Raw genomic sequence first — 13,650 nt, 5'->3', positions numbered from 1 at the left:
GGGCACAGCCAGATGCGCTGCAACCAGCTACAACTCCGTAGATGCATCTGGCCCAGTGTCATTCCTGGCCCAGTGTCATTCTTGGAGAGAGCTCGCAACCTTTGCCCTAACCACAGCTTGTAATTTCATGGAGGAGAGATGATGCACTGGCCCCGCTGGGCTTGGAATGCCTCATATACTGCCACTGTGTTTAAAGGAAGGGAGCACAGAGAGGTCACACTGAAAAAAAAAAAAAAAGAAAGGAAGAAAAAATCACTACCCGTTGCCCTCGGCTGCAGAATGAGGCATCTGTAGAGAAATGGGCTCAAAACAAGGGAAAAAAGAGTGTTACAACCATTGGGGCCGTTACTGAAAGGTCAGGTAATGGTAAGGGTCACTGGCGTTCCCACCATGAGCCAGGGCACTGGGTGGCTAGAGGGGGGATCTGCACTCTTGGGATGGTTTTTTGCTTTTTTTCTTTAAGCTATCCATACAGACGTGGGATATTCAATATATTTTTTTTCCCAGGGGAAGGGAAAAAGAAAAGCTATCTGTGTTTAGCTTTCTATGACAAGTATTCCTGTATTACAGATGAGAGGATCTTAAGCAAAGAATGAAAAAAAWTCCTGTTAGGTACAATAGGCTTGGAAATGAACATCAAAAGCAGTGTCCTTGCAGAGAGTAAAAACAGGACATCCTGTGTAAAAACTTGGATTTTATTTTCCCTAGAATCTCACATCACTTTTTGCTTCRAAGTGCAACCACACAGGACTACACCCCCCCTTTTATATTTCACATGCTATGAATGAGAATCTTGCTTATCAGTGTAGCTCTTTCATGTTGATTCGTGTTAAACCGTTTGCATACTTTCACAGCAAATACTCGGTTAAAGTATAGTTGAAGAGTTTCAGAAAGGATCGCAGCAGAGGCACAAATTTGGAAAGCAGAACTCCGATCTTTCCATGATGCTGCTAGGTGTGGAAGTTTGGGATGTTATATAAAATTAGAATAATCGTCTTACTGGCAGCAGTATGAAGAGGAATCCCACACACCTCTTAYAAACCTTTCCATCCTAATCCTTTCTAAATGAAGTCCCTTAACTACAACTCTTCAGCAATTGGTAGTGTAGTATCAAATAACAATATGATTAAAAATATGTAAATGGAGTCAGTTTAACAGAGTTAACTGGGCAGTGGAAAGCACAGTTGTRTCTTGCTTAGTACTTCAAAGTGTTTTCACCTTTCTGGCAGATACATTTTTACTTCCATATCGCAATTATATGCAACTCTTCTCATAAATAAYATGGTAAATGCTTGTGGTGCTTCCTGAGTGACAGTGCCGAAGGGGATGGTCAGAGGCACAGAGTACCTATAGGTATGCTATAGCTACTACTCCATAATTTTCTCTGAAAATTCAGCATTAAGCTGAATTTTTGAATTTGTGCCTTTTAAGATAGGGTGGCTCGTTTTGCTTTGTTTTGTTTTGTTTTGCCTAAACACAGCTGTTTAATGAATTATACCCTTTAAAGCTGCCTCAGCCAACCAGGCTGACACTTCTCAGTCGGTTCATGCCTGATTTGTCACCTGAGCTCTGCTCAGCTGGAAGGAATCAAACGCGGAGCAGCGCGCGCAGGCAGCGCTCGGGCCGCGTTCACCTCCCAGGGAGCCTGCACCCAAAATAGCCAGGACAAACAAAAGTGAGACCCAGGGCAATGAGAGGGAGGTGAAGCAAACAGAAAGTGGGAGGACTGCTTGGGGAAAAAAAAAAAAAAGTAATAGTAATGGAGATGTGGGTTTGGGGGTTGTTTGTTTGCCAAGGAAAGCCGGCCTCCCGCTTGGGYGGTGGATGCTCCACAGCATCGGCTTCTCCCCAGGGCCGCTGGTACCCAGTGGCAACGGTACGACCACCACCGCTCTCCGCCTCCTGCTGAGGACCGTGCTGTGGGGCGGGAGACATGGGAGAGCATCGCTGCTGGGGAGGCAGGACCTCTGTCCGGGTGGGCAGCCCCGTCCGCCCCTGCTCCTCGCCTCCGAGCTGTGCTCCTCCCGGTTGRTCCTTACTCCTGGGGCCCCTCCTGTCGCCGCGTCCCCATGGACATCACCTCCCTCTGGCTCGTGCGCGCCGCTGGGCTCCTCCTCGGCTCCCGGCCGTGCCCTCCATCACCAGAGCACGGTTCTGTCTTACAGCACCATGGGTTTACAGCAGGCCCTTYGGATTTCGAAATTTTCTACAGCCTCAGTCTGTAGTTCTGCTCAACGCGTGCTTGTGCCCAGCGAGGCAACGTCCTGGGCCTCGGAGAAAAAGCATGTCGTGGAGTAGGAGCGACATTAAGGACCTCAGTATCTCGTTTCTTCTTTAATCATCTCTCTTACACTGAGCACATCACCGAACGTGATAGATTCCTGGTCCGTGGCTGCTTCGTTGGTACTTTCATAGAAAAATTACCAGTCAATAATACACTTTGCTGCAGATCAATCAAGACCCTTAACTGCCTTCAGGCACCATCCTGCGTGACCCAATGCAGGTTGTTGCCACCTCCAAGGCAAATCACCTCTGAGGTGTATGACTCCCGAGCCTTAAAGTAATTCAAGACTGAGGCTCAGAAATAAATAAATTTGCAAATAAATTGAAAAGATTTTTTTTTTTTGCATTTTATCAAAAATTACTAAATTTTGGAAAAACGTCACCTGTGGGAAATACCCATMCTCCAAAGTATTTCTTTGAAGTAACATGGAGAAGCAAAATAATTCAGAGAAAAACAACTGGAAGAAGAGTTTTGCTTTTTTTGTTTGTTTGTTTTGTTTTGTTTTGTTCCTTCACCTTAACTAGATGGTAGAACCAATATTGGCAGCAGGCTGAGTAGCAAGGAGATAAAAATAGCTACAAAGCCAACACTCAAGGACRCTGTAGTCCTTGAGTAAGTGAATATTCCCAGTGGACTCCAAGGACAAATCTAYGGGCTAAAGCAATGGCAATGGGTTCATAACTGTAATGAATTTCATAATTCTATTTTTATATTAGAGTTTTAGACTGAACAAAGCTTGAGACAAAGCAGGCGATTGCAATGCAAAAGTAGTTTATTCTACTTATCATCCTCATGTCTTATATTTATGGCAAGTTTGCGTAGGATTCCTCTGTTTGTTTTTACGCATTTAAAAAAAGTGCTTTCATGCTACCAGGTTATTTTTTTTAAATCATCCTGACCTTTAGTACCTAGGAGGTTATTTAAAAGGAACCACATGATGAAAGATTGTGGCTTTGGCAATATTTCATATATGAAGAGGACAGGGCGTGGTTCAATAGTTGTGAATACAGAATGTTCTAGAAAATATTTTCTTCTTTTTTTCTTAATCTAAGAAAGTCTTCATTCACTTCTAAATAATTAAACTTACCAGCAACTGAGACATATATCATCCTGAATGTGCAAAATTTTGTCAGCACACAAAACATGAATTTATTTCTATTAATAGTATTGATGGTTTTGTATTTGTATTGTGCCTCAGCTGGGTCTACAACACTTTGGATTAGTGATATWATAGATCCTGAAGTATGGTTATTCCCACCTAATGCAGTGGAAATTCAATGTCTTTAAAAAATGGGTCAGATTCTTGTTTTCCTCTGAAGAGGAGAGACAGAAGTCACAGATCACGGCTTGCAGGAGCCTGGTCAGACAGAAGGAAACCTGATGTTTTCAGGAAGCGTGTCCAAGCCCAGGAGATGGGTGAGTGCTTGAGGAAGGATGTTTTGAATTGCAACAAAACAAGCTGCAGAGTGGCTGGCAGGCAGGTGAGGTGACGCAGATGCGAGGTGGGTTTGGAAGCTGGAGCAGGGATGCAAGGAACAGGCTGTCGCTGCTGTTGAAGTGTTTTGAAGGTCCGAGAAGGTCAACACAGAAACCTCAGGAAGCCTGAGGAACCAGGCAGGGAAATTTCACTTTCTGCCTCAAAATTGGACGCTCTTGAAATGATCACAGAAACTGGGATACTGACAGCAAATATCACCTCTCTGGAGGAAAGAGATTTCTCTGACAGCTGATGGCCAAGACCTAATTTTATGCTGGCAGAGCACGCTTGCAGATAAGCGATGGCAGCACCAAAGCTGTTACATGCCCAGCTGCGGAGGGGCGATCACAGCAACTCCCCCATGCTCTGCACCTGGCCGCGGGTCACCCATGAGTCTGGCTGCCCGTAGGGGTGCCCAGCCTTACCGAAAGACTCACTGCAGATGGGCTGCGTGTKGAAACCCTGGTCCCTCCTTCTGCAGCCCTGCGGCTGGCTTAGGCATCCCTGTGAAACCTGGACTTGCAGCCTGATGCTCCCGGTGGGATGAGGCATCCAAGCAGTCCCTTTGGGTGCAGGAATTGCCTCACTTTCCTGCCACATCCGGGGCTGCTAGTGCCTACCTCCAAATGCCAGAAGCACTCAGCCGGGAAGGAGGCAGCAGGGGTTAATTCCCCCCYGGGCCATGCCCGCAGGCTATGGGGAAGTGCCTTAGTGTGGGCTGGGGACAGCACGGGATGTGCCAGCTTTTGTCCTCCTGCTGAATGGGTCCACCCCAGAAACAGTGGTTGTGTTAAACAGGCATAGAAATAAGGGCATACCCAGCATGGGGAGCCAGGACTGGGACCTTTCTATGCTCTTGGCCTTTGAGGAAAGCAAGTGTGTGGCAAGGGTGTGCTCCTGAGYATGGCTTCTGGTCCGATCAGCCACAGGACCTCCAGGCAGGTGGTTGTCCTTGCGAGACCAGGGCTGTCAGAGCACATCTGGCCAGCACAGAGACCAGCAGCCTCCCTCGGCAAAGGTGGGCACGTGGGGAGGCMTGCATGTATGGAGATGCCCTGTGCCTCCTGGACAGTCGTGTGTCCCTGTGGCACCAGAAAAAGGTGATGGCAATGGCATACGAGGAATGGGATGCGGTGGCTGGCACAGCTGGGCCAGGTACCATGGGGCCATTTGAAGGAGTTCATGGACCTGGTTTCCCTGCAAATTGTGCCTGTGTAAATCTAGAGTGACTCTGCAGAACTCAGTGGGCATTAGGTCTATCTAAAATAAAATTAAATAAAAGCAAATCCCCCAAATCTTATTCCAGAGACCCTGGGGTGTCAGTAGTTCTTCAAAGGTGAGAAATGTCTTTCCGTCTAGGAGGAGTGGATTCATTTAGCAACCAGAGTCATTTCTGTAGATAATTTTGTACCCCTAATGTGATAGTAAACTTGAAACTGCCCCATGTAATCCATTTTCCTTAATCATACTTTGACATAAAATATGTCCTGTTCCGGGGCATCAGTGAAGTTTTATTAAACTCACAGGAGTTCTTATATGACTAACTTAAGATTTTGGAGCAGGGAATTGAACATTGGTGTTTTACATGGCTGCACAAATCTGGAAGGATTGTAAGACCTAACACTTTGTTCTTTTAAATATGAAGGAAAAAAGATCTCTTCATTTTAAACATAAGAGCCTCATAATAACTCCAGATATGGAGACTTTTTTCCATCCAGCCATGCCATCCCTGACCTGTCACTATGCAGAAAGTGAGCAAGAAACAAATTGATGCTGCAAGGAGCAATGTCAAGAGCTGTTGGTTTAGCTCCCAAGCTGCCACACCTTAAATAACTGAACATACTCAATATACTCTGTCAATGTGCAGGCTCTATCAGTGGCTCGTGATGAGAGATAAGCACCATGCTATTGCTTTGAGCTATGCTGTATTTACAAGCTGGTTTGAAATTGCGGAAATTGCACCTATTCCCACACAAATCTCCCTTCTCACTCTGACACCGCTGTAAGAGGGTGGTTTCTGCAATATCCCACAATGTAATTCTGAAGGATATAGGACAAACTAGAACACCCACAGAATACAGGCTGAAAAGAATCTGACAACCAAAAAACCTGGGTTATATGAAGGGTAATGACTAGTAAGAACCGTTGAGCCAGGAAAATACAATCCTAGGAAGAATCATCATTGCTCCCACGGTGCAGGTATGATAAGACATATGCTCCAGTTTTGCTGGAGCAACAATAAATCTGACACAAAAAGGGTCAGTCCTGTTGTATGCTGAGTCTTACTTATGGCTAAAATCCTGACAGGCCCATTCAGCACTGAAAATACTTAATCAGCAATTTTCTAGGTTTGCTCTAAGCCTCAGAGACACCATTCCCAGGGAAAGCTAATGGCAGAAATAAATGTATGCTTCCAAAGTTGGCAACTTAAACTATATATCGAAATAATTACAATTCTAATAATAGCAATAAGAATTCCTACAATTCTTTAATAACCACCTGTGTTCTTCTTTTCTAGGAGAACACTGAATTTACAGTTGGGCCCCGGAGATACTCACTTTTGCTCTGGAGGAAGTTAATGTTCAACAGGCCGAATTCAGAGATGCCTGGAGGGAGCCTCTTGTCAACACAGAAGGGAGGCTTGGGGTAATTTCCCCACCTCCTGTGCAGCTTACTACCTTGTTGGTAAGTTATCCTTGTTGGAGATAATGGGTCCTTGGCCATCAACTACATAATGCTCAACAGTGTTTTTTCATGTTCCAAATGTAAGGTGTTTTCCAAAAAAATTCCCACTGGGGCATAACAAGCTGGCAGTGTTTGCCTGAAAAATCCCAGGTATTGAATCTTCTGGGAAAGAATGTGGACTCACTGATGGCTCAATACAAGCACCAATACAGAGTAAGAGAGTCGCTTTTTTCAGACAGGAAGAAGGAAGCTATAGATACGGGAAAGCAAGGGGAAGGTCTGAGGAAAGAAGAACTTTCCATTTCCTTATGATTAAAGACATACTGGAAGAAGGTTGGGTTTAGACTCGTTTATGATACAGGTGTTCAGCAGATCTGTATGAATGTATCTGATTCAGGGTCTCAAGAGCACAAATTCAGCATTGACTCTTATGCTGTGAAGCATCTATCTCTGTTCTTATCTTATGCCATGAATTAAATCTACCCCTCCCTTCTCCCCACTGAGACTTTGAAAACCAAGCAATCCTCCTTTCCATGAGTGAAACCCGAAAAGGATGAGAAAACACTTATTTACAATGGACGTTTTGGAACTGCCCTCTGTGGGACGACATCTGATTTATGATGTGGTGTCACTCGTGACATCAGTAGAACAGCTCACTATCTAAAGTAGAAGGCAATCTTTAGCCACTCTGTCAAGCAAAAAGAAGTTTTACTTATTAAATATCTTTTTAATTACAATATAAGGTTCATATGCAGTATTTTTTGCACATCCAAGGCTTACATACTTCTGTAAGATGTGCAAATACTCTAAAGAAAAGAGCCACCTCCTAAAAAAGAATTTGCCACAGGCAGTAAAATAGTCTGTACCACTGCCAACATAGGTACTTATTGCTACTAAAGGAAATACTTTTCATATGACAGCTACAGTCTTCAGACAGAGAATTATAATGAAAAATGCTGTTTCAATGTTTATTTGGAGTAAGAAAATCGCCTTGCGTCTGGAAAGATGTGCCGATGAGGAATGAACCCAATTCCATTTTACTTCAGCTATACCGTGCAGGATTACCCGAGCGATAACCGCAGCCATTGGGAGCCAGCCCAGCCCTTTGGCAACCTGTTCGGAGCCATCTTAATCCCCTGACTCTCAACGCTGAGCAATAACCAGAGAAATTCTTGTGGAAGCTCGGATTGCAGATCCACGGGCTTCTCACTTATTATTCCCAGGCAGGCATGCGCTGCTCGTGCTGAAGGGGAATTCTGAGCCCCCGGTTACAGGCACCTGACTGCCGGGTTATGCTAATCTGTCTGGTTTCAGTCTAGCCTCCGCAGACTTTTTTTTCCTCTGTGTTTGTTTTAGTTCCTCTTATCTTTTTGAATTTCTCTGTAAATAGAAATTTAATCTTTCAGTGGAAGCGTGATTCTAATCTTGCTTGGACTGGTGTTGCAGGCTCTGGTACCTTAGTTCAAAGCTTTATGTCGTTTATTGAAAGCGTAAGGGAATGGCGGGGCTCCACAACCCGATAGATTAGCTATCTGCTGCCTGGAGATACATTTTTAACTAGAGGAGAAAACAAGGGTTACYACGGGGAGCAGTGATCTTGGAACTCCTTTACTGAAGCTTATTCACTGCTGGAAGCCAGTAGGGAGCTTCAGGGAAACAATTAGCATCTACTTGCTTGTGGCAGGAGCAGAAAAAAAAATCTCAGATTAAGTCATTATTTCTTCAGCTTGTGGGTCACTTTTTCTATGTTACTTTGAGACAGAATCTTGGTTTTCCTTTAAATGCTTAATTAAACTAATATCAATACACTACAAGAGGAAAACCAAGTATTTCATATTTTCCATGTTAACTATATTAACACTTCACATTTTGCTGCTCAGACCAATATATTTGTGCTCAAAAGGACTTGATGCYGTGTTTTGTTTGAATATGACAACTGAAGAGGTTTGACTTAGTTATTTGTTAACTGCCTCTGCTTGGTGCAGTGCTTTGCTCCTCTTTCATGGTTACTAAGTCACCATGGCTGCAGGGCTGTGGCTGACAGAGGGAAGCTAAATGCATTTAAGTTTTTCATCTTACATGTAATTTTCCCTTACTCTGTCAGGAAAGGCTGAGGGAGTCCCAGCTCAGAATACTCTACTGTCACTTTTAGGTCACTCACATGGGAAAATTGCAAAGCCCTCTTGGATTCAAAGCCAGAGAATAAGCTACACTTCTTCTGAAAAGGCCTATTTAGTTTAAGTCAAGCAAGAAATTCTGTTTGTTTTTTTTCCTTAAACCAAGCAAAAGCAAATTTAACATACTCAACATAAAACTTAAATTAATATGCAAAAAGRGTAAGAAAAAATTAATTCTTTTCATAATTCTATTCTTATTTTCTAAGCATAAAAGASCTGAACTAAGCTAAAATGGAAGTCCGCACTACCTGAACTCAGTAACTACAACAATTCCAATTCACACAATAGATATGCATCACTGTAAAAATTGAAAAGGATATAAATTGTATTTAAACCTTTAGAAATAATTAAATAATGTGCTGATGTTTATGCAAYGAACAGATAGATCTAACTGCTTAGAAGACTAAGAGCCAGGAAAAAATATRCTTCTCATATCTTATACTGTGCAAATATTGTGGATATATATTCTGACATTAAATGGAAACAGAAAACCCTTCCTTTCATAGGCATTGTCACAGACAATTTCTGGGCAGGCACAGAACTGCTTAATTCCTCTGYGTAGAAAAGGCAAATAGTATTTTTACAATTTATACAAGTACAAATAAAGAAGGAACAGAAATGATAGGAACTGAAAGCATCCGTAAGTCCCTGGTTGTGGCASACGCTCTTCTTTCGATGGCCTCCATCTTCTGCCAGGCAGGATGGTAGAGAAGGAAATGGCTTAGAGCTCCACTTGGCTTATGTCCCTTTTTTAAAAGGGCCCCAAACTTTTTACATCATGGTCTAAAAGGACCCCAAACTTTTTACATCATGGTACTTCCAAACTTATACAGGTCCACTGTCCCAGTTTTTGCCCTGGTGCTTGCTCCCCTGTTTTCCTCTGAGTTACAGGCTGTTCTTTGTGGCATAGCTGAGGTCTTATAAAGTCTCCTTTATAAAGTCCAGTTAGTAAATTAAACCCACTAATAACGACATCCAAAACCAACAGGGCCCAAAGTCACAAAGTAAGAAGCATTTTTTCCTGCACTTCTGTATCTCTTTAGAAAACAAGCCAAACTTCTAAGAGAGTTGGCAGAATGTATTAAAAGGAGTTTTTCTTACCAAGAAAGAGCAACAACCRAGTGTTGAAATGATTACCTTCAAAAGAGCTCAAAGATGGACACATCTACTTTGCTTTTTTCACCTGGGTTATCCATTAATTTTTTTTTTTTTAGGCAGAAATTACTTGATTCATGTTCAATAAACAGTGAAAGCAGCTTTTATCTGATGTTGTATAACATTGTTACTCAAAAGTGTAGCTTTTTTCTATGGCACAAATGAATAATTGTCATTTTTGTGGAAATTCTGGAAAGGGGACTCATTGAGGAAATCAGTTATTTAGCTCTTCTGGAAGAGAGGCCCATCGTTTCTTAAAAACTCCTGAACTTCTTGCTTAGCAGTCTATGTGCATTAATATAGCCCTGAACTAAAAAGGGTATTTACACTAACTTATGTGTCCGTCTTCCTTTGGCATTGAAATAGGTGGTGAGGAATGATGTAATGAGGCTGCAGAAAAGTCAACATATTAAAAAGAGCTGAGCCCAGGACCATATCCTGGATCTGAGCCATCTTTTCGTTCTGGCAAAACTGTGATTAGGGTCTGAGCGTTCAGCTCTACCCTGGTGTCTATGAGCAAACACAGGGAAGCCTCTTCCTTCTCCCACCACCTGTCAGCTCCTCAGCATAGGGGAAGTTTGAGCAAAATCCCGACTTCTAGGCTAGAAGYCTCGTTTGGGTTCATGTGCAGCCAGAAGCACCATGAGCTGTTTGTCTCCGGCAGGCAGTTCATTTAACTGCCCACGCTGAGTGGCAGCTCCATGGCTTAACTCACACTGCTAAATAAGTTGCTGTTACGAAATGGTTGAGAATTGAAAGAGGTCTGAGAGAGACAGGGGAGAGAAGGACTACTGAAAGAGAGATTCAGAAGAAAGAGTAGGCAACAGTGAAGGAAAAGCCAGGATAAAACAAAATACAGTATAATTAAAGAGGCAACATATTTTTGTATTCTGGGACCAGCTTTCACAAGGCATGTTTGATGTATGTTAGAGACTCTGTATATCCAGACTCTGTCTGGTTTYATGTTGGTCTTAAAGGATCTTCCTAAGGAGGCTGTCAGTGTTCTGCATGGTTAGAGGTAAAGATTGCAACTGGGCACTAAGAAGGAAAACTGGGAAGAGAGAACACACAGAACTGAGATGTACTGGCAAAGTGAACAACAATACAAGCAGAAGGAAAAAAGCAGCAAGTTTTGCCTTCTTTTACCAGAAAAACACAAGATGACTATGCACTGACTGTACACCTACTTACTTACAGATGGCAGTCCTGGTCTTCCGCAGGTTTAGTATCCACTTAGGAAATCAGGGAAGCTAGGTATTGTCCTAGAGGGTGTCGAAAATCAGGAATCATCCTTCATTCATAGCATAGATTAGTTGGACACTTCACAACAGTAAAATAACCAGACTATCCCAATGCCACCAAGTTGTCCATGCTGTGAAACCTGCTGGAAGCTGGCCAAAAGGCCATACGTGGGAGGAGGTCTAAGGCCCATATTGCCTGGCACGGTCTCTGGAGAGGCTGTGGTGTATGTCTCAGCCTTCATCCTGCTGTAGGAGGTGTTGAACATGGTGCACAACATGGTGCTGAAGGTGGCTGGACTCCGTTTTTCTCCAGTCCTCTGGAAATYGGTCTCCCTTCCTCAGGAGAGTCACTTGTATTTGCTTTTAAAGTCTGTACTTGAAGGAAAAATTCACCTGTTTATTATAACAAAGTGGACTTGAAAATAGACGGTGTGCATGTGTGTTTAGGTCAGAAGTGCATTTGCCTCAGCTGATAATTATTCTGTATTTTTAGCGCCAGGGTGGGCAAATCTTTCTATTTTCTCTGTTAGACAAAAAAATATATTTCCTTCCTGTTACACACCCAGAACTCAGAAAGATTGTTGCTCTGACGGCACTGTCTACTTCGTTAACACACGCGCAAAAGCTGCTTAAAAGAAGATGGAAAAATATCGCTTCGTTTTATTTTAAGCTTTTCACTTTTTTACTAATGTGAAATTTCAGCTCAGATGGAGTGAACTCTAAACTTCGCCGTCCATAATTCTTCAATTCTAAAGCTGCAGTTATAATGTAGGTCTATATTCAGATCAATATTCAGAAACAAATGCTTAAAGAGGAGCTATAGATGCATGCAGAATTATGTTATTGTTAGTCTTGTTTTTTAAAAAATATTTCTCAATTTTACAGTTTCTGTGGGTGTATTTTTCAAAAAATCCCTCATTTACTCAAATAAAACATGCTTAACTAATTAACTTTAAACTACTTTCATGTTTTCTTCATTTCACTAAGATAAAGCAGTGATAAAAATATACTAAGAATGAAAATATTCCTTATATAAAAGCCTGTTTTCCAAGAAAACGGCTCCCAGAGATTTAAGATGAAGGGATTCTACCTCATTAGGAAGCTAAGTCTTGTCAATCTGTTTACATGGAGAACAAATGAAATATAAGAATTAAGATGGGTTAAGAAATCAAGTGTAACAGTTATTTAAAACCTTACAGAAAGCAACACTGTGGAACTTTTGTTCAAATTTCTGTTTATTAAGATGTGACAAATCCTGTAATCTGGCAAAATGAACACACAGACCAGATGCTCTTTCGTGGCTTTAGGCATTTCTCCTGTGTAGCAGGCCGTGATGACTGCGACCTTGACCAGACCGAAGCACCTTGCAACGGCCGACGTGCTTCGTGCCAGCCCTTCGATCGGMGCCCGCGGATTAGCTGGATGTGTGAGCCTGGAGCTCTGTCCTGCGCTGTGCACAGGCTAAAATACTTGAAGAGAATCAGATCGATTTCCCCTTCCCCTTTTGCGTATTAGTCGTTTCTCTATTTCTCACTGGCTCCTTTTATGAGTTATATTTAATAACGCCCTTGGATGGTTTTTAAAAACATGCTGTTTTAATGTTTCTTTAACAAAACACAAATTCCCATCAGACATAATTTTATAGTCTTATTACTCATACAAACGTTGAATTCTCCTCTATATTCCTATTGACCTTGGCTTTAGTGAAATCCTGTGGCTGTGCCTTAGTGCTTCTGCATAATGTAAAATCATTTCCCTTTGGTAAGATTTACACTACACTGCTTTAAATATGATTGAATATCTCCTTGTTCTTGCAAGAAGGCAAATAWGGCATCCTTTACCTGACTGTCCTTTCTTATTTGTTTCCAAATTAAACAGTCCACTGATTATTTGCTCTTACACTGGAGTGCTTTGCATAGCTGGGTGAAGGCCGTTTGCAGATTAGAGCAGTGGAGTAGGGTGAGAAGAGGAAAATGGACTGCAAAGAGCTGTTCCACTGGCAATGCCTCTCCACTCRTGTACGGAGGAGAAAGGCTGGGGTAGTTCCTTCAAACTCTTCTTCCCTCTTCCTCCTACAGGACTCCTTGCTTGCTGACACGACCCTAATTTTGTGTCTATGTTCTTTCAACTTAAAAGCTATTTCCAGTGGATGGATGTCCCTCAACCTGAGCATCATGCAGCCTCTGGTGAGGGGGTTCCAGAACTGAGGGGTATAAAAAGACCCATACACACGTTGTACAGCAACTCTGAAAGCAACTGAAAGAACAAAATACCCCAAAAGGGGAAGTTATTTTTCATGATGTTCCATATTCCAAGTGCCAGTTTAGCCCAGCTCCTAGACTGCACATTTCCCCTTTCTAATAGGGAGGCTGAGGTGGCTAAACTTTTCTCATGATCTTAATGTGTTCAGTCTGTTAGCAGTAATCATGGCCAGGTGCAAATACCAAGTGGTTCCTGTTAAAATTAACAAGCACACTGGTCTAAGACTCCACCCAGAAACCTGGGAAAATTAAATATTTTCCCTAGGCACCTTAACAGGCTATACTTCCCCTCTCACAAGCCCTACATCGCTCTGTAAACAAAAGGAATGCTATTATTGAGAAAAAAAGGAACATAAAAATAATTTGGGAG

Source organism: Rhea americana, unplaced genomic scaffold, assembly GCF_003343005.1.
Source record: "Rhea americana isolate MKP2758 unplaced genomic scaffold, rheAme1 scaffold_0, whole genome shotgun sequence".
Classification (NCBI taxonomy): domain Eukaryota; kingdom Metazoa; phylum Chordata; class Aves; order Rheiformes; family Rheidae; genus Rhea; species Rhea americana.
Note: the sequence above shows the minus strand (reverse complement) of the source record.